At 42.5% G+C, this 21811-nt stretch overlaps 1 protein-coding gene and 1 pseudogene across 1 annotated transcript in view; one reads left to right on the top strand and one right to left on the bottom strand.

The window, feature by feature from the left end:
* The window catches only part of IGFBP7 (insulin like growth factor binding protein 7), a 77201-nt gene that overhangs the window by 29717 nt on the left and 25673 nt on the right, over positions 1–21811 (bottom strand). The window lies entirely within an intron of this gene.
* On the top strand, positions 8432–10251 carry LOC102114869 (ubiquitin-conjugating enzyme E2 C pseudogene; annotated as a pseudogene).

Genomic DNA, 21811 nt, shown 5'->3' with positions numbered 1-21811 from the left:
GACCAGAATTGCTGATTCTCAATTTTTACCCTTATGCTAACATAGATCATAAGTTAAATATCTATAAAACAGTAGCAATTTCATTTAAAAACTTAGATAAAACCCAGGAGATAAAAGATAAAGATTAATGCTGTAGCAAAATATTCCTTTATTAGTCAATTTATAAAATTTAAAAATTGGATGTTAAGTGGTCAGATTTTTTAGTGGGAGAAACCCAAGTGACGTTTAGAGTAACTATTGAAAACTGCAGGCTGGCATGATGCCTCACACTTGTAATCCCAGCATTTTGGGAGGCCAAGATGGGCAGATCCCTTGAGCCTAGGAGTTTCAGAGCAGCCTGGGCAACATGGTGAAACCCCATCTTTACCCCTCCCAAAAAAACAGCAAAAAAATAAAATTTTGCTGGGTGTGATGGCATGTGCCTGTGATCCCAGCTACCTGGGGGGCTAAGGTAGGAGGATCCCTTGAGCCCAGTGATCTTCCCACCTCAGGAGGTTGCAGTGAGCTGACATTGCACCACTGCACTCCAGCCTGAGTGACTGAAAAACAAACAAACAAATAAAACTGCAGAAGTGCAAGTCTGTGTTGACAAGCAATATTTTTATATTGGGAAAATGGATTTAAAAGAAACAATCAGCAAAGCATAAGCTTCAGGTATACAAAGATGTTAAGAACATTTGTATGGTTTTAAGAGAAAAACATGAACTTAGATTCTATTACCCAACATGAAGAAACTGCTGCAGAGGGAAATCTCTTGTTAAGGTACAGATCCTTTCTAGTGAGCTGGGTGACAGGAGAAAGTATAGAGATTCTCCTCTTGAGGTAAATAAATCCTTTCCTACTAATATTTTCACATTCCTAAATTATGGTATAGTCAATGAACTTGAGACTTAGAAGGGCCCTGAGATCCATCTTGACCAAATCTCTTATATAAGAGGCCCCAGGGGCTAAATATTTGCCTAAGCTCCTTCCTAGATAACGGCAGAAAAGGAACTAGAATTACAGGAATTCAACTTCTTGCACTTTATTAATAACACAGCAAAAACATGATCTGTTCTCAATCGGTTGGCTACCACGTAAACAGTGCGAAGCTAAGAGATTAGGAAAGTGCTGAGGAAAGCCATTGAGCATCCACAGCTCCACTGCCTAGGTAGATGGTCAGCAGGCAGTTTAGCTGTGGGAGTATTTCCAATTTGTATGAATGAAACATGGACAAATAAGATAAGGCTGGCTCCAGGAAAGTAATTTCCCCAGTTCCCATGAGCCTTGGATTTGGAAAACTGCAGTCCATCCTGGAATTAGGGAGCATCACAAACGGTACTGGGTAGAACTCCTCATGTGGCCTCAGCCCACGCTTAGAGGCAGTTAAGGTCCCAGGTGCCGGCTCGCCCACAAACTATGGCTGAGACAGAAAAACAAAGGAAAAAAAGTCCTCCCCAAAAACACACATAAGCAAAACTCATCTTCCTGTGTTCTCTGCCAAGAGAGTTGGAGCAAAAGAGATGAGTTTGAGACTCTGATTCATCCATCAAGACAAATAAACTCAGTCTATGGAGGTTAGGAGGGCAATTTGGGAAGCAAACTAAAGTTGAGTTTTGGAAACGGGCTCTAAAGAAAAGGAAGATGACATCCTGGGAATTTAACTCCATGACGAGAAGAGAAAGCGGCTCACTCTTGAAGCGTGGAGTACTGCAAATGCCAATAGGCAAACATCCTCAAAAGGCAGCTCCAGAGGCTATCCTGCCAAGGTGTCGGCCCTCCTCTCAATCCACAAAAACGTGCACTCTGAGTTCCAAGCTAGCGTCCTGCTGAGCTGAAGGAACATCTCCAGTGGAGAAGGCGGCCCGATGGCACTGTTCCATTTCAGCAGCAGCAAAAGAAGCTCTGATTGGTATAACGCACTTCCTCCAGTGGCGCCAAGCTCTTGGGCTGGCCTGGGGCATCCACCCTTGCTCCCTGATCAAAACCACTGTCTTTACCTGCATTCACTTCTCTGGTGGCCTCCTGGCCTCATCCTCAGGAAATCTCTAACACATCTTTGTTTCCATTATCTCTCTCTGCTCCACAGTCCTGGCTCCCAGAGGACTCTCAGGGTGGTCTGGCCAGGTGTTCCTTTGCTCCTTCCCCCCATCTCCAGCCCCAGCACGGACCATAGCTGTGAGTTTGTGCTCAGACTCCGTGCACTCTCTCTTTCTTTGTCCCTGAGCATCACTAGAGTATCTGGCTAAGGTCCCGTCCACCCTTCTGGTGGCATGGGTCTCCCATCCCTTTATCAAACCCACACCTCTGCTTTTTAGGTGGAGCTAATTCTGCTCCCCTGGAGTGTGGTCTGTACTCAGTGACTTACTCTCGTGACATATTTGAATAAAATATAGTGGGAGGGACAGTGCATGCCTGAAGCTTCTTTCTTGCTTTCTGTGGGATCACTTGCTCTGGGTGAAGCCAGTGCCATGCTGTTAGGATGCTCAAAGAGCACAAAGGAGAGGTCCATGTGATGAGGAACTGGGTCCTCCTGACAACAGCCATGTGAGTGAGTCAATCCAAAGCCAGAACAAAGTCCCTGCTGACACATTGACTGCAGCCTATGGGACACTCCAGCCCAGAACCACAAAACTAAGCTACTCTCAAGTTTTTGATCCGCAGAAACTGTGTGAGATAGTAAATATTTATTATTGTTTTAGGCTGCTAAGTTTTGGACTAATTTATTATGTAACAGCAAACAACTAATATTTTCCTTTAGTTTTAAGTGTTTTTTTTTTTTTTTTGAGATGGAGTCTTGCTCTGTTGCCCAGGCTGGAGTGCAATGGTATGATCTCAGCTCACTGCAACCTCCGCCTCTTGGGTTCAAGTGATTCCCTTGCCTCAGCCTCCCGAGTAGCTGGGATTACAGGCATGTGCCACCACACCCAGTGAATTTTTGTATTTTTAGTAGAGACGGGGTTTCACCATGTTGGTAGGGCTGGTTTTGAACTCCTGACCTCAGGTGATTCACCTGCCTCAAGCCTCCCAAAATGCTGGGATTACAGATGTGAGTCACTGTGCTTGGCCTTAATTGTTTTAGAAGAAGAAGAAGAAAAAAAGAATAATACAACATCTTTGAACTTTCTCCATCATCAGCTAGAGTTCTTTCTTAATTAATAATCATAATCTCTTTTTGGAAGGTTTTTTTTTTTTTTTTTTTGGTTTGTTTTTAGTCATAAAGTCCTCTCTCCAAGAATTAGGGCAAAAAACCAAAACCAAAACAAAGTATCAATAACATAAACAAAGTTCTCATGGATGGACAGTTATTTATTTGGGAACATTATGACTTGACCCCAAGAAGATGTCTGCAATGATAATATATATTTTCAAGGGCTGTTCTTAACATGCTCTTTGTACCTGCCATCCTAGAATCTTTTATGTTACTTTCATCATTATACAAAAAAGAACTGGAACTTATATCCTCCCAGGGACCCCAAAACATAAGCCTTAACTGTGAGCATCTGTAACCTTAAGCAGTCCATGGAAGATACAAGGGATTTTTTTTGTTACTCTTGTATTTACACTTTAAGAAATAATAAGTGAGATTAACTTGTCATATGCCATAACACAGATGTACCTGTAGGACATTATGCTAAAAGAAATAAGCCAGTCCCAGGAGGGCAAATATGACATGATTCCATTTGTATGAGGTATCTAAAGTATTTAAACTTATAGAAGCAGAAACAGAATGGTGGCATCCAGGGGCTAGGGTAAGTGAGAAATGAGGAGTTGCTGTTCAATGAGTACAAAGTTCTAGAGATCTGCTGTACAACAATGTGCTTATAGTTAATGTCTTATTAAGAAACACTGTACTGCACACTTAAAACTTTGTGAAGAGGGCAGATTTCATATTATGTGTTTTCTATCACAAAACACATAAAGAAAAAACATAGTGAGTGAGATTAAAATGACCTTATTCCAAGATTCAAAGCAGTGATTGCTTTTTTGCAACCCTTCAGGACATCTCCAATAGACCACCGAGTATTGCACGGTCTCAAAAATTCCTCAAAACTGAAAAAAAAAAAAAAAGTTTTACTTGTTTTTCATACAAAACAAAAAATATTGTACTCTTCTCCCTGGAGAATAATTGATAGGGTAGGGAAAAAGATGGATATCATAAAATATCTAAACCAAACATAAGGAGAAGAGGTTGTGGTTACAAGAAATTTGGGAATCACTGATCTGGAAACAGGTTGAAGTTTCAAAAGAAGCGGGCTTTAGGCTGGGAGTGGTGACTCATGCCGTAGTCACAGCACTTTGGGAGGCCGAGGGGGGCAGATCTCTTGAGCCCAGGAGTTCAAGATCAGACTGGGAAACAGCCCTGTGTGGAGGTGCATGCCTATAGTCCTAGGTACTTAGGAGGCCGAGGTGGGATAATCGCTTGAGCCTGGGAGGTGGAGGTTGCAGTGAGCCAAGATCATGCCACTGTACTCTAGCCTGGGTGACAGAGACTCTGTCTCAAAAAAAAAAAAAAAAAGTAAGTTTAACAAAAAATATGTGCGCATTTGAAATGCTAACCTCCAGTCAAAGGACTGACATCACCAGTTTACTATCTAATTTCCCCTATAGCAAAGACGTGTAGACACAACAACCAAGGGGGGGGGGAATGGCAGCTAGTGACAAGTGACGACGAAAAGCAATGAGCTAATGCACAGATAAGATGGGCCTAACAAGACATCAGTAATGGCAGAGAAAAATAAAGGGGGCTGAGATACTTTCTATTCAGTAGTGCATGACTGGAGTCAAAAATGAAGAACATACAAATGGCAGGATTTTGTCATATCATTTTCCACAGAAAAAAGAAAAGAAAATATCAGAAGATGGGAACTGGCACATGAAAGGTTGAACTGTCACAGCGCACGTATATAATTATCAATGCCAAGCAGTAAACCAAGAATGGGATTGGTCGACGGCACCGAGGGAAGTGAAAGGAAACTGGATATACAAGGAGAAAGGGACAGATTGTGTTTAAATTTAGAACATGGGCTCATGCCTTCAAAGTTGACTGATAGCTGGAGCATGCTTTCTCTTCAGTCATTCCTCCATTCGCTACTTTTTTACAATAAAAGCTAATTCTGTGAAGCTTTCCATGGCCACTTTTGGATGCAGGCCCCTTCTGAAGGACATGAGAGAAATGTGAAAGCTGCAAGGAAGCCTTTCTGGCCAAGATTGGAGAAATTCTCTGAGCCCCTCACCCAGCCATCAGGCCTAGAGGTCTAATGTGGATGGTTGAATCACCAAGTTGAACCAACCGGGCTTGCCCCTCCCAGGCCTCCTTCTACGGGTGTTTTTAGGAGGAAGGAGACCTCATGTCCTTCCCTGGCATTGTTTCAAGACAGGATCTCACCAAGACATCTTGACTTGCCTAGTAAAGAAACTCAACTTAGTGGGGAAGCTTGACAGCCCATTTGGGGTCTTGGGCCATTTGTGGGGCTGGAGGGAGCAGAAAAGAGAATCAAGACAGCAAATAGGCCTGGGATGATGGCTTATGCCTATAATCTGAGTGCTTTGGGAGGCCAAGGTGAGAGAATTGTTGGGGCCAGATGTTCGAGACCAGCCTGGGCAACATAGTGAGGTCTGGTCTCTACAAAAAATAAAAGAAAAAATAAAAGAAATAAAAAATTAGCCAGGTGTGGTGGCTGTCCAGCCTGTCCTTGTGCTGTCTTTTTTTTTTTTTTTTTTTTTTGAGACGGAGTCTCGCTCTGTCACCTAGGCTGGAGTGCAGTGGCCAGATCTCAGCTCACTGCAAGCTCCGCCTCCCGGGTTTACGCCATTCTCCTGCCTCAGCCTCCCGAGTAGCTGGGACTACAGGTGCCCGCCACCTCGCCCGGCTAGATTTTTGTATTTTTTTTTAGTAGAGACGGGGTTTCACCGTGTTAGCCAGGATGGTCTCGATCTCCTGACCTCGTGATCCGCCCGTCTCGGCCTCCCAAAGTGCTGGGATTACAGGCTTGAGCCACCGCGCCCGGCCTGTGCTGTCTTTTTAAGTTTTCCTTAGATAGTCTTTCCTTCTGTGGTGACACCTGCCTGTAGTCACAGCTGCTCGGGAGGCGCAGGTAGAAGCATTGCTTGACCCCAGGAGTTTGGGGTTGCAGTGAAACATGATGTCACCACTGCACTCCAGCCTGGGTGACAGAGAAGGCCCTGTCTCTTAAAAAAAAAAAAAAAAAAAAAAAAAGCAAATAAGCAGAGAGAAGGTGGACGGGAGCCACACATTACAGAAACTTCTCATTATTGAGATTTCTATCTTTCTAGGCTGTTTATGGTCTCTCACAACAAAACAAAACGGGGTCAGGTGCGGCGGCTCACTCCTGCAATCCCAGCACTTTGGGAGGCCGAGGCAGGTGAATCACTTGAGGTCAGCAGTTTCAGACCAGCCTGGCCAACATGACAAAACCCTGTCTCTACTAAAAATACAAAACAGCTGGGCATGGTGGTGTATGCCCGTAATCCCAGCTACTTGGGAGGCTGAGGCAGGAGAATTGCTTGAACCCTGGAGGCAGAGGTTACAGTGAGCCAGAATCGTGCCACTGCACTCCAGCCTGGGTGACAAAGTGAGATCCTGTCTCAAAAAAACAAAAGACGAAAAACACCAAAATGGAAGGTCCTCAGTGGGAACTAGGTCAGCACCAGCCCTCTGTAGGTCCTGGGAATCTTAAGTGAGTCTTTCCCTCTTTCTTCTAGAAGTTCTCCCAGAGTACCATATTTTTCCCTCAAAATGACTGGAAAAATTCATTGTATAATGTCTTATTAAGAAAGTAATTTTCTAAAGAGGGTGATTTAAATAAAAACAAAAACCAAATAAATATTCCGCTTATGTTGGAAGGAACTTTTTCTATTTCCTCTATCCCATCCCTTCCCCCACAACTAAACAAAAAATGTGATTGTCTTATTATGTTAACACGGATTCAGTTATCTATGCATTTCCATTAAGGATAACAAATAAAAAAAGTACATTTCCTGCTGAAAATCACATTTAACAAATCCCTTTGAGGACAGAAAAAGTGCAAACCATTTAGAAAGATTAGTTTGTGGGAGGAAGAAGTCAGTTGCAAATCACTCCTCTGCATTATCCTCTAGTTAAATGAGGTGGACGCCCCAGGCCACATTTATAATGATGTAAGGCTCTCAATCTCTTACTGCAGGACTGAACCATAATTGTTCTCAAATCAAACATGCAATGTACAACCAAAAGGTTCAATAAGAAAACCTTTGTTTTCTCTTCTGAAAGTCTAAGACAACATAAGCCAGCTCACAAACTGGCCTCGGGGGTAATAAGCACTGGATACCAGGGATGCTCAATGTATTTTTCTATTTGATTAAGATCGATTAATTCTAAAACACAAATGTATTCAAGCTCGTGGATCAGTGTTGAATGCTGTAACACACACATCTCAATGTATTAAATAATTTATTGACATATAATTGCTAATTAAAAAGGCCAGTTCATTTGAAGATAGGTTCTCCCTGCACCTATTCATTGTGCACTACTTCCGATTTCTTCTGCTCTGAACACAACTGGCCCTGCAAATTACTGAAGTCCCGAGGGTCCATGTGCACAAGGCAGTGGTAAATCTGGAAGAAGTGTGTGAATCTATATAAGGTAAGGCAGGAGCATATGTTGGTCAAAAGTGATACCCATCAATGCAGTACTCCGGGTCCTACTGAAGACACTGTTTTTGATATACTGGGGGGGAAGAAAATACTTGGTGTTTAATCGATCTTAATCAAATTGAAAAATACACTGAGCATCCCTTGTATCCAGTGCTCATTACCCCTGCGACCAGTTTGTTAGCTGGCTTGTGTTGTCTTAGACTTTCAGCCTGTTCCTCCTGCTGCAGCCTCTGGAAAGCCACTTCTAGTCAACCATTCAATTCCATGCTGTCATTGAGTATACATATGTCTCAGCAAGTCAGAAGAGGTCTGCATGGGTTAGCAGAGCAGGATCTGTCAGTAGGAGGCCTATTTGGGGTTTTTACATCTGGTGTGCCTATTTTCTTCCTTCATCTGTGCTGACAACTAAGTTTGCACTCAGTCTGGTGTCACAGCTGGGTCTTAATCACTTGGGGTTAGATTAAGCAATCCTGGATCTCTGACACTGGCCATGTTGCAACACACACAAGGAAATTGTGTCTTTCTTTTTCCCCGGGTGGTCACTGTGTGGGCAGTGTCCTCTAACAGCACACACACGGCTATCAGGCTCTCCTCCCAGAATAAGGGACTGATCTCAGTTGATATCAGAATAGGTCTAAGGGAGCCACATCAGCCTTGATGTGGCATATTTGGTCATGGAGGCTAGTGGGGTACTCAGGAAGGCAGGTTTCATGTGAGCTTTCAAAACTTTGGGTCTGCTTAGGAAGGTTTGTCTTGAATAGCTTTTTTCCTGAGGATTGGGAACCTTGGCTGGGGTAAGGGAGGTGATTATTAAAAATGTCCTAGGCTTGGTGCAGTGGCTCATGCCTGTAATCCCAGCACTTTGGGAGGCTGAGATGGAAAGATTGCTTGAGGCCAGAAGTTCGAGACCAGCCTGGACAACATCGTGAGACCCCTATCTCTTTTTTAAAATTTAAATTTAAATTAAAAAAACCTTTTATTTTAGGTTTGGGGGTACACGTGAAGGTTTGTTACATAGGTAAATTCGTGTCACGGGGTCTCTTGTACAGATTATGTCATCACCCACGTATTAAGCTCAGTACTCAATAGTTATCTTTCCTGCTCCTCTCCCTCCTCCCACCCTCTGCTGTCAGGTAGACCCCAGTGGCTGTTGTTTCTTTTTTTTGGGTTCATGAGTTCTCATGATTTAGCTCCCACTTATAAGTGAGAACACATGGTATTTGGTTTTCTGTTTCTGCGTTAGTTTGCTAAGGATAATGGCCTCCAGCTCCATTCATGTTCCCGCAAAACACATGATCTCATTCTTTTTTATGGCTGCAGATATCCTATCTCTACAAAACAATAACAAATTAGCTGAGTGTATGTGTTGGGGGGTGCCCCTGTGGTCCCAGCTACTTGGGAGGCTGTGGCAGAAGAATTGCTTGAGCCCAGGAGGTTGATGATACAACCAGCTGTGTTCACGCCACTGCACGCCAGTCTGGGCGACAGAGGGAGATCCTGTCTCAAAAAAATTAAATAGGCAGTTGCAGTTGTGTTCTCTATGTTCCTATCTTTCTGCCAGTGCCACCTAGATGGCCTCTCAAAACCTTGACCCAGCCGCCACCAGCACTGCTGCTGCCTATAAAGGTGCCACCCCCAGCAGGGGTGCCGCCTGGGACCCTGTGGGCAAAAGGCTACAGCAGGAGTCGATGACCTTCACAATGCCTGGTGACACAGGGATTTCTGCCTTCCCTGAATCAGGCAACCTTTTCAAATGGGTGGGGACCATCCATGGAGCAGCTGGCACAGCATATGAAGACCTGAGGTATAAGCTCTCCCTAGAGCTCCCCAGGGGCTACCCTTACAATGTGCCCATGGTGAAGTTCCTCACGCCTGGCTACCACCCCAACATGGACACCCAGGGTAACATCTGCCTGGACATCCTGAAGGACAAGTGGTCTGCCCTGTATGGTGTCAGGACCATCCTGCTCTCCATCCACAGCCTTCAAGGAGAACCCAGCGTTGATAGCCCTTTGAACAGGCATACTGCCGAGCTCCGGAAAACCCTCACAGCTTTTAAGAAGTATCTGCAAGAAACCTACTTAAAGCAGGTCACCAGCCAGGAGCCCTGACCCAGGCGGCCCAGCCTGTCCTTGTGCTGCCTTTTAAAGTTTTCCTTAGATGGTCTGTCCTTTCTGTGATTTTTGTACAGCACTCTGTATCTTGAGCTGTGGTATTATTATTGTTATTATTATTATTTGTCTTTTAAGCCTCCAGTTGAGAGCTTGTGATGTATATTAAATAAATGTATTTTGGGTTGGGCAGGGTGGTGCATCTCTGTAATCCCAGCACTTTGGGAGGCTGAAAGGGGAGGATTGCTTGAGTTCAGGAGCTCAAGACCAGCCCAGACAACACAGCAAAACCTTGTCTCTACAAAAAATGCAAAAATTAGCTGGGCATGGTGGTGTGTGCCTGTAGTTCCAGCTACTCGGGAGACTGGGGTGGGAGGATTGCTCAAGCTAGAGAAGTTGAAGTTGCAGTGAGCTGAGATTCCTGCCACTGCACTCAGCATGGGTGACAGAATGACCCTGTCTCAAAAAAAAAAAAAAAAAAAAAAAAAAATTAAAAATAAATAAATAACTAACAACAAAATGCAAAATGCTCCAGAACTGCCCAAGATTACTGGTGTCTCTGGCTCATGAGGTCAGACTAGGATGGGTCTCTTCAAACAGCTCCCTAAGCTTCCATGACTACAGTTACTGGCCAGGCTACAAGCCAGCCCAGATGCCAATACCACTGTCACCACCACCACCTCCATGGCCACAGCCCATTTATGGTGAGCTTTCTAAAGCATGTTCTCTTTATCTGATTCTCAGCACAGTCCTGTGGAATTGATTGGGAGTGATCATAATCTCTATTGCACAAAGGTGAGGAAAAGGGAAGAGGGAAGATGGGAGGACCTAGTGACTTTCCCAAGGGCAGCAGCTCACCCAGCTGTGGTCCTGGCACAAGCAAGTGAGCTTCTAAACTCTGCCCATCGTACTTTCCTCTTTGGAAAATGGATCCTTCTCTCTCTTTTTTTTGCTTTTGAGACAGAGTCACGCTCTGTCGCCCGGGCTGGAGTGCAGTGGAGCAATCCCAGCTCACTGCAACCTCCGCCTCCTGGGTTCAAGCGATTCTCCTGTGTCAGCCTCCCGAGTTGCTGGGATTACAGGTGCGCGCCACCACGCCTGGCTAATTTTGGTATTTTTAGTGGAGGCGGGGTTTTGCCATGTTTGCCAGGCTTGTCTTGAACTCCTGGCCTCAAGTGATCTGCCTGCCTCAGCCTCCCAAAGTGCTGGGATTACAGGTGTGAGCCACTGCGCCCGGCCTGGAAAATTTACCTCTAATCCCAAATAAAAACATTCCCCTCACCCACCATTGTCTCCTGCCTCTGAAGGTGTTAACAAGTTAAAAAGAAACTGCAACTGGCATCTGGCCTCTACTTCCCATTCAGACGAATGTGAAAGTACTATAGGCTTCACCCATTTCTCTCCTCACATGAGACACAAAAGAGTCTCCAGCCTGACTTCAGGGGCTTACGTCACTTTTGCCCAGACTCTCCCATTTCTTTCCTCTATCTCTTAAAGTTGGAGGAAGGCCCTTCTTTCATAGCATCCTGTGCCTCTGTCCTATTTACACCATTTGAAAACCAAGCTCTTTTAAACACTTTTTCAGACAGCTTGCTTCTATTAAGTCTTTCAATTAAAAGAAAGAAAGAAAGAAAAAAAAGATACAGCTCCCAACTAAAACACAGCCACCAGCACCCAAGGACTGTCATGCCTCAGGAATTTAAATTGTACTTCATTTGGCATAATCTGTGTTAAAACAATATAGCATTATCTGCTTTGAATGCACTAGGCACCCTCAGGGTGGAGTTGCATTTTATATGAGTTATTAAATCTGGTTGGAACTCAACAAGAAACAGTGCCATGTGGGGAAATCCGTGCCGAATGGACCCTTGACTGATCACATTTCAAAGCCTAGCACTTTGCTAAAGGGCATCTTCCTTTAAAAATAAGCAATCCTATTACTCAGAGCCTTCTCTGCACACCATGTCTTTGAAGGAATTTGATAGTTTGCAAATTCAAAGTTGGAAATTAAAATCCCACAAATAAGACTTGAATCCATTTATTCATGCTAAAATGAATATAGTTTTGGAGAGCCTATCCTTATTAGGATCATTTCAGTATAATCTGTGATCTGGTGTGAGGTTGCTTAACTAACCTCCTGCCCGCTAAAGGAGGCATATTTTCTAAGATAAGCTCTGCCTTCAAAGGACTCAGGAGATACCATAGAATAATATTAACTGAAGTGCATTTCTTCTTAAATAACGTTTCATTGTTTCTTTAATCTGTGTTATTTTTATTTTGCCAGGCTTAGGATATCTTCTCCTCCTTCCCTAAAATGCATTAAAATAAATCCTGGCCCCTGCAGGAGTGATCAAAGCTCTACCATTCACAGAGGAATGTCTATTCCTCCAAGCTTGGGGAGGTTTCTTAACTAATGAGCTAGAACATTGTCAGATGTCTCATTGCCAAGTAATATATTAAAGTGCTTTTCTAATGAGATTTCTGCAAGGTAACCATAAAATCATAAAAAGCACACTAAGCTTCAGTGAAGCAAAAACATTAAAAAAAAATAACCAAATGCCTTTTAGAGATAGAAGAGGTCAACACAACAGCTAAAAAAAGCTAAAGAGAATTTGACAAGTAGAAAAATAAAGTCCAGATAATTTTCGCGTTTGAAAAAAAAGGTGGACACAAGGCAGAGGAATGTGGTGGGTAGATAGGTCATTAAGGAGTTACCTGAATATCTGTGTATGGCTGAAGTACCCGCCTTTCCACTCATCCTCGTCCACTTGGAACATGGATCTGTTATACATAACTACATATGGCCCTATGAACATCTCTTTATTTTCAGAACTTTCAAGAATTTAGGAATACGATATAAAAATCTTGAATACCAAAGCTCTTGTCTCAGTCAGCCTGGGCTGCTATAACAAATACCGTGGACTTGGTGGCTTAAGCATCTGAAGTGTATTGGATGGGAAGTCCAAGATCAGGGTGCGAGCATGGTAGGGTTCTGGGAGGCCCGCTTCTTGGCTTGTAGATGGCTGCCTTCTTGCTGTAGCCTCACATGGTGGAAAGAAAGATCATCTTCTTTGTCTCTTTTTATAGTGCACTAATCCCATTCACCTCTCAAAGGCCCTGCCTGTGAATACCATCATAGTGGGGGTTAAAGCTTCCACAGAGAAATTTTCGGGGGGACACCACCAACATTCAGACCATAGCTGATCTCTTTACTAGAACCAACGTACCGAGGAATTCTTGCTAAAAGCACAAACAATAGGAATGCCATGAAGCCTCTACAATGGATCACTCGGAAACAGTCCTTGGACTTCCTTCCCTTGGCTTTTGCTTGTCACTCCTCCTTCATTATTTAACCATGCAACCTCCCTGACATCAATGAAGCCAGGAAGCTAAGAAGCCAGCCATTTTGGTCACCTTCATGTAAGCATATGGCTCCAGCATGTTCTGTACAGATCTGACAGTCTTGCAGCACTGGGTCCCTTCCAAGAGGTAAAGAGTAGAACCGACAGATTAAAGGATCATGTGGGGTCTGAAAACCAGCTTGGAAGGTGATGTGGGTGTTTAGCTTAAGGAAGAGAAGCCTGGGGTGGGGACACACCTGTGAAATATGCTCTACATTTGAAGGGAAGCCATGTCAGAGAATGAGCACCCTTGATTTTAGTTACTTCAGAGGGAAGCACTAAGATCAAAGAATCATTACCTATTTAAGGTCAAGGTAACAAAGATCTGTCAGCAGTTAAGGATATCCAACAATAAACAGACTTCCTAAAAACGCAGTCATGTGTATCTGAGCAATAGTTGAAAGTTGTCAGGGATGTATCCTTCATCTTACTCACAATTTCAATCATATCCAATCAAATGATGGCTTGATTCCAAAGGGACATTTTTTATGAATAAATACTATTTTAAACAGCTAACCTCACGAGTACTGAGAAAAGATTTCTTCAAAACTAATAGTATTAAAGTATTTTTCAAAATACAGTACTCTGTATGTCAGTATGGTGTGGAAATAGAAAAACAAAAACAAAATATGGTGCTCTGGGTTTATACAAAAGAGACAAAGCAGAATAAGGCACACATTCATGGATGTTATATATTCACTTCTATGAGACCACAGGACACATCCAAAGAGTCCTCCTTTTATAGCAGTTCTTCAAAAAAGGCATATTTATTTATTTATTTATTTAATGAGACAGAGTCTCACTCTGTCGCCCAGGCTGGGGTGTAGTGATGTGATCTCGGCTCACTGCAACCTCCACCTCCCAGGTTCAAGCGATTCCTCTGCCTCAGACTCCTGAGTAGCTGGGATTACAGGCACATGCCACCACACCCAGCTAATTTTTGTATTTTTAGTAGAAACGGGGTTTGATCATGTTGGCCAGGCTGGTCTCAAACTCCTGACTTCAAGTGATCTGCCTGCCTCAGCATCCCAAAGTGCTAGGGTTACAGGCATGAGCCACCAATGGCTGACCAAAAAAAGGCATAGTTTAAAAGGTCAAATAATTGACAGAACAATTTACTCTGGCACTCCAAGGCCAATGCAAATGCTGGAATGCAGCCTTCAGGTTAATCTTATACTGGAGCACCATCAGTCTTCAGGAATGTAACAGGAAATGAAATGCAAAGGGAACAGAACTGCCGCGTCACTGCCGGGTCACTCACAGAATCTCTGCATTCACACAGGTCTGCATTCAGATCCAGGTGATGTTGGCTAAATGACTTAACAGTTTGAGCCTCAGTTTTCTCATCTACAGAATGGGGTAATAACAGCGCTCAGCCCTCGTGGAATGTTGTGATGCAGGCGCAGAGCTTCCCATGCTGTCTGGCACACAGAGCACTCAATCAATAAATCGGCCCTGTTACTTACAATTTCAAAACAATTATTTTAAAATGCCAGAGGATTTGTTTCCCTGGTTAAGGGCAAGCTGGACCGGATGACTTTCATGGTTCCTGTCAACGACCACATTCTATTATCCTGTTTCATGTTATTCTTTTCCCCCCTCAACTCACTCCTGCCACCCACCACCCACCCCACTCAACTGTGGCCACAGTAACAAAATAAACAGCAACACCTGTTCACTGACTGCTCACTATGGGCATTCATATGGGTAAATAATTTAACCCTTGTGACAGCCTTGTGAGGCTGGTACTGTCTCCTATTTTACAGAGGAGGAAACGGAGACACAGAAAGGTTGAGTAACTTGCTCAGAGCTACAAGGCTCATAAATGGTAGAGCTGGGATTAAAAAGCTAGATACCTCCTAACCACTATCCCATATTACCTCATAGGTAACCTAAAATTCTGCCTCAACAAATCAATTAGCCGCTGCACAAGTAAACTACTTGGTGTAGCTGATGGGAAAGTGGTAAAACTCAATTTCAAATTTGTCTAAAAAAAAAAAAAAAAAGAAAAGTGGTAAAAGATCCAGTGTTTGCCTTCAATCTCCTCTTCACAGTTTTCAATGCAGTTCTTCCAGCTCTGAATTTGAAGAGTTTCATTCCTACTTATCGATTTATCTTCTTTCCCTCTCACAGAACACCCTTACCCTTGATGGGCCAGTGATAAAAATACGCATTTCCCATTCACTTGTGAGTTTAGGATGTTTTTTAAAAAGAGCTCTACCATGTTTCTTTGATCTTTGCTTTCAATGCAGATGGGATCCATGGAGAACCAGCTAATCCAGAGCCTACAGAGCCCTGAGCACGGTCAGGCATTTCAGAAATGCACTTGGATGGTAACTAGGAGATTTCTTGAACAATGGAAAGTTCCCAACAAAGCTGCTATGGCTCAAGAGGACCAGCTCCACCACCCACCCCTGCTGATCTGGGGGCTACTACCTGGGCTGAGCTGGCTCCCGTCCACAGGGCCCCCAATCCTCTGGCTCAATTCAATACCTCCTGCTGCGGTGGCTTGTTTCTTCTTGTCCTGAATGTTGTTTTTCAGAGCTGATGATTAATGCCTTCCATTTAGGGTGAGAAAAATGACCTTGCTGTCTATGCAAGTGAGGATCATTTATTCCGTCTACAAAAGCAGCACACATGTACTCGGCTCAACTCAGAGTATTTCTCTTTGCTGTCTTCTTGTTAAACACCATCGTTTCTTCAAGCGAGGTTTATATTGTCTTGTGATTTCCCTTTTTTGGCGTGTGTGTGTGTGTGTGTGTATGTGTGTGTGTGTTTAAAAAAAACAAATTGCAGGTGATACATGGCATTTTGTGTGGCTAAAATTCACATCCCACTGTACTTTATTAGTAAAAGCTGTTTATCCCCCACCTTTCAACACTGCTGGATGAGACACAAATAGAACCATTTCAGTTTTCCAGTTGAACAGCCATAGGGAAAAAAAAAAAGAGCAGAGCCTTGCTTATCTCTGTGTTACACATTAACACGGTCCTTCTTTGCAGAGGTTCTTCAAGGTAGACAGACTTTAAAAAGTCAAATAACTGACAGAATAATTACCCTGGCACTGAGAGGCCAATGCAGATGCTAGGATGTAGCCTTCAGCAAAATTCTACACCGAAGTTTCAGTCTTTAGGAAAGTAATGGAAAATGAAATGGAAAGGGAAGGGAATTTCCCAATTTCTCCACTAAGATTTTTGTTTTTTAAACCTCAAGTGAAAAAAGTCTAGTAAGTCAAATTCTACATGAAATCTTCCCAGTTATCTTCTGTCCAACAATCTCCCCTCCACTGACATCTAACAGCTTTTCCTATCACTCTCATGCTATTTGTCTCATTAATAATTGTTAATAATAAAAGTTACTACTATCCTTACCACTGCCTCTATTACCATTTACTGAGTTTACTGTATGCCAGGCACAGTGCAGGCTCATCCACATATTATCTCAGGCAACCCTCATAGGAATCTAGTGAAGTGGCTATGCTTATTACCCCATTGTACGGATGAGGAATTGGAAGCTTTGAGAGCTTAAATAAGTTGCCCAGAATCACAGAGCACATGGGAAGCAGAGCCAGGATTCAGGGTAGGTTTGACTCCAGAACTTCCATCCTGACCACGATTCCCACAGTTTCTGAGTGATGGCCCATTGACATGGCCCTTTCTCCCAACACAGGGTCTCCCACAGGGCTTGGTGGGTACCCGAATGAATGAATGACTACAAGAATGAACAAAACGAAGAAAAAGTGATTGTGATTTCTGAAGACTAGGTTTTCAAAATAACATACTTTATCTCAGTAAGAAAAGCAGGAAATGTCTAAAACTGAGTATGGGAATAGTTAGGAATTTAAAATGAGATAATTTCTCTATCTGCCTAAGATTCAAAGGAGGGAAATTGACACTGCTGCATTCTACTCACATTGCCCGAGTGCTCCAGCCTACAGGGGTTACAGCTGAAACAATAGAAGCTGACATATTCAAAAGAACATTGATTGCAGATACATGAAGGGTTTTATTAAAGTTGTTATCAGAACCTTTCTTCCAATACTGAGCCCCCATCTTCACATTTAGAGGAAGATTTCTGAGTGAAATTTATTTTATTTTTTGAGACAGGGTCTCACTTTGTCACCCAGGGTGGGGTGCAGTAGCATGATCATGGCTCACTGCAGCCTCTAACTCCTAGGCTCAAGTGATCCTCCCACTCCAGCCTCCTAAGTGGCTGAGACTACAGGTGTGCACAACCACACCTGGCTGACATTTTCTTTTCTTACTTTTTATTTAGAACCGACCAGAGAGAATACCAGGCTTACTCACCCTCCCTATGCCTACCGTGCTCACCGATTCAGGAGACAAACCAAACAGCCAATGAAAAGGAAAATGCTAAAAGACATTAGCTGGATCAGCACTGCCAATGAAAGTGTGTTGGGTCACAAAAACGACCTGCAGCTTTCCTTTCCACTGCCAAGGGGATATCTCTGTTGGCTTCCGCTCATCAATCCCTCCTCCTGGTCCCTGGCCAGTGTTCCCAGAAATCTCTCCGGTAGGCTGAGGATGCTGACAGATGCCATCTGGTCCTTCTCACCTTTCCTTTCCTGGAAGTCAACACCCATTCCTCTATGGAGCTTCCCCCTTTTGTCAGCAGGGGAAGTGAAGATCCCAACCTGGGTACTTAAAATGGGCCTTGAGTGATACTTTCTGGAACATTCTTAGCTTCAGGGTGGGGCCCAGGGAAAGTGCCTCTAACGATCCTAATGTTAGTTTTAAACTTGCTTGGTAATCACTTTGGAATTGTCCATTTTTTTCCACAGAGTTTTCTGGCCCATACTCAGCTATGGGTTCTAAGTATGAAAGCCTGTTAGGGCATTAAAAATGACTGCTGTTAAAACGCTTAAGAATTATGAAGGGAGGAAGCTAATGCTTAGATTTACCCCCCGCCAGCCCCTCCCACTCATACCATAGACCACATATTTTCCCTCCAGAAAGGAAAACATTCCTGGCCTCTGTTTAAATGTTTATCAGAGGTTGTCTGGACTTGTAAAGTCTCTGAAGTCACATTCTTTATTAGTCACATCCTTCTTGGTGTGTGGTGTGACCCTCCTATCAGGGCAGGGGGAATGCTGGGCCTTGTGCAGAAATCATTTGGTGCGGGAAACTACCACCCAGGGATTTTCATGTAGCCCAAATACAAGCAGAAGTTGAGCAAGGACCTTGAGCTTCTCCATGGCGGCAGGGCTTCCGTTTTGAATATGTGTGAAAAAAAATTCCTTAGTTCTGAGTCCGGCGGGGCCTTGATTTTAAAACAAAGCCCCAGCATGAAGTCTGGCTCCAGAGAAGGACAAGTGGAGGTTCTAGGTCCTCAGCACAAAATAAAGGACTATTCAGAGTTCTATTCTGGCTCTGAAGTGCTGCTGCTTTCGGTTTGCAATCGAATCACCCTGCCTTCCTGGTCCTTTGACGTTGATAACTTAGCTTCTGCTTGGGATTCTGTGTAAACAGTTTGCATCCAACAGACTTCGGCTTACTGGTGAAAGGCACTGTTGTAGAACTGACTAGGGGATGCTGGTGTGTGAGAAAGAAAGGTACTACTAGAGCAACAGAAAATGCACTGACTGGCAAGCAGGGGAAGTGGGTTTTGGTACCTGTTCTCCCCACATTTTAGTTAGTCCTCAGTTTTTTTTCATCTGGAAAATTGAAAGGTTGAAGCAATGATCTAGGAGGTCCTTTGGGGTCAAGAATCTTCTCTCTTTGTCTTTACATCAGAAGTGGAGGAACAGGTGTGAATAACAGCTCAAGGAATATCAGTTATAACAAGAAAGACTTTCCCGAGAGAAGGCTGAGTTTACAAAGGATGCTCTGTGATTTTCCTCTTTTGACCAGTGTGGGACCCAAATCGTGGTGTCAGAAAGCTCTTCTGAGACCTGCATCTTTGGAGTTGCCGTGTTTGAAATCTCTTAGACTAAGATGATACAGGGAAGTGGGTAGGGAAAGGGTTAATGGTGAACTGAAATCTCACCCCAGAATCATTCTAGATCTATGAGTATATAGTTTTAAATTTGAAACAAGTTTTTGGTAATTAAAAGAAAGAAAGAAAATAACCTTCAAAATTTGGTTATGAGGCATATCAATGATGTAGTGGTTCAGTAATCTTTTAAAATATTTTGTTGCTATTTTAAAAACTGCAAAAGTGCATGCTCACTGTAACAATTCAAACATAGGCTGGGCGCGGTGGCTTACGCCTGTAATCCCAGCATTTTGGGAGGCTGAGACGGGCGGATCACGAGGTCAGGAGATCGAGACCATCTTGGCTAACGTGGTGAAACCTGGTCTCTACTAAAAAATACAAAAAACCAGCCGGGCGAGGTGGCGGGCGCCTGTAGTCCCAGCTACTCGGGAGGCTGAGGCAGGAGAATGGCGTAAACCCGGGAGGCGGAGCTTGCAGTGAGCTGAGATCCGGCCACTGCACTCCAGCCTGGGCGACAGAGCGACACTCCGTCAAAAAACAAAACAAAACAAAACAAAACAAAACAAAACAAAACAATTCAAACATACAAGTATATAAAGCAGCAGCAAATTGTCTACTTTTACCTCATGATAATTCTAACCCCCCAACAACCTATATGAACTGTTTATACATGTGGTTTTATTTTTTAATGAAAATTTCATTAAAAATAACATGCAAGCTGCTTTAAAATTTTTTTTAAAGTTTTATTTTAAGAGACAGGGTTTCTCTATGTTGCCTAGCCTTATCTTGAACTCCTGGCCTCAAGCTTCCTGAGTAGCTGGGTCTACAGGTGTGCACCACCACGCCTGGCTTACACTGCCTTTTTTCAGTGAACAATCCATGTATTATATATTAACTTTATTAGGTCAATACACATAAGTCAAATTCATTTTTCCAATAGCTGAAAAATGTCCCCAAACATGGGCATACTTCTTTAAGAATATTCCAGATGTTCCAAATTCTTCTATATACGAACTATAATACAATAAATATTCTTAATACTTATGTCCCTATGCATTAGCACTTTTGTTTCTGTAGGAGAGGTTTCCAGAAATAAGATTGCTAGGTCAAAGGGTATGAGAATGTTTAATTTTAATAAATACTCCTAGATTACTTTTGAAAAGCTTGTTAGGAATTCTGGTCTTGGCAATAGTGCAGGAAGGTCCCCATTTCCCCACACATTTCCCAGCAGTGGGAGTGAGAAATTTCCAAAAATTTGGCCAAGTTGAACAGGGAAACATTATAGGTTATTATTGTTCTAATTGCATTTCAGGACTCATTGTGAAGTTAAGCAACTCTTCACATGTTTATTGGCCACTTGCAGTTGTTCCTGTTTTAATTCACTATTTATTACTTTTTTCTTTTTCCTATCGCTTTATTGATCAACTTACATGAGCTCTTGTTTACTACAGATATTTACTTTGCTTATCATATATTTTGCAAATAATTTCTCCAGGCTGTCACTGTCTTCCTGTTTTGTTTATGGTTTTGGCTGCCATACAGCATGCCACGAGGGCAGTGATGCTGGCTGTTTAGTACGTTGCTGTGCCCTCAGCAGCAGGAATAGTGCCTAGCACATAGTATGTTCTCAGTAAAAACAATTATCTCATGAATGGGTGAATGAATAAGTAATAAACTTGAAATTTTAATGCAGCTAATCTGTTAATCCTTTCTCTTATGGTTTCTGGGTTATCAGAATAGTTCTATTTTATTAGTTTTACTTTTCTTGCAATTAATCCTTTAATCCATCTTGAATAGTTTTTTATTAAGAATTTTTTTTCTATTTGGAGTCCTAATTCATCTTAAATTTGTTCTGCATGTGGTATGAAGCAGGACAAATTGACCCTAAAGTTTGGCCATTACTTTGTGTGAAAAGCATTACATGAAATGCAAATTCTTTTTAGAATTTATCTGAAGGTGTCCTATACAGTAAAATACAAATAGGCCCTACCACTCATATGTTGTTAAAATATCTAAAATTAACTAAAAAATAAAGATTGGATAATGCTTTTCTGAAAGCTAATTTTGTTCACATATTTGTTTGATTATATACGATTACTTTTGTCTCAATTATCAATGAATGCAGATTATCAGGGAATATCAACACAAAATTTAAGTATGTGGCTTATCATCTGTAATGAAGTCACTAAATTGTATACAATTTATTTAATAGCAGCATATGCTGGTTTAACAGAATTACTCAAATTTCAGTATTAAAAAAATCCCTTTAGCCAGAAATGATGTGCCTTTTCTAAAAATCATGAAGAAAAAACATGGACATGAAATGGTATGCAATGAATTCAACATTATACAGAGTTGAACATTTTGAGGGTAAGTCACATGTTTATGCATTATATTATTCTGATGTTAGCAGTTTAAACATTTTCCAAGATTTCTTTAAGATTCAATCACTCCACCTCCTCCATGAAGCTCTCCTAGTTGGAAGTCATGGCTGCTGCTTCTGGACATGTGCAGCAATTCTTGTTTCCACCACTCATAAGGCACTGCCCACAACATGGCTTGCAAGGAAACTGAATTGCCTCTATTATTCAATGGCTACTGTATTTTCTCTGGCAAGATGAGGGGCTGTCAAATGGTTTGATGATAATGTAATCTTTTCCCTTATAAGTCATTTACTCTTTTTACTCAGATGTTTAAAAAAAGTTTTTT

The sequence above is a fragment of the Macaca fascicularis genome, chromosome 5 (genome assembly GCF_037993035.2).
Source record: "Macaca fascicularis isolate 582-1 chromosome 5, T2T-MFA8v1.1".
Classification (NCBI taxonomy): domain Eukaryota; kingdom Metazoa; phylum Chordata; class Mammalia; order Primates; family Cercopithecidae; genus Macaca; species Macaca fascicularis.
The sequence above is the reverse complement of the archived record's forward strand: the minus strand, read 5'-3'. Positions and strand labels throughout refer to the sequence as shown.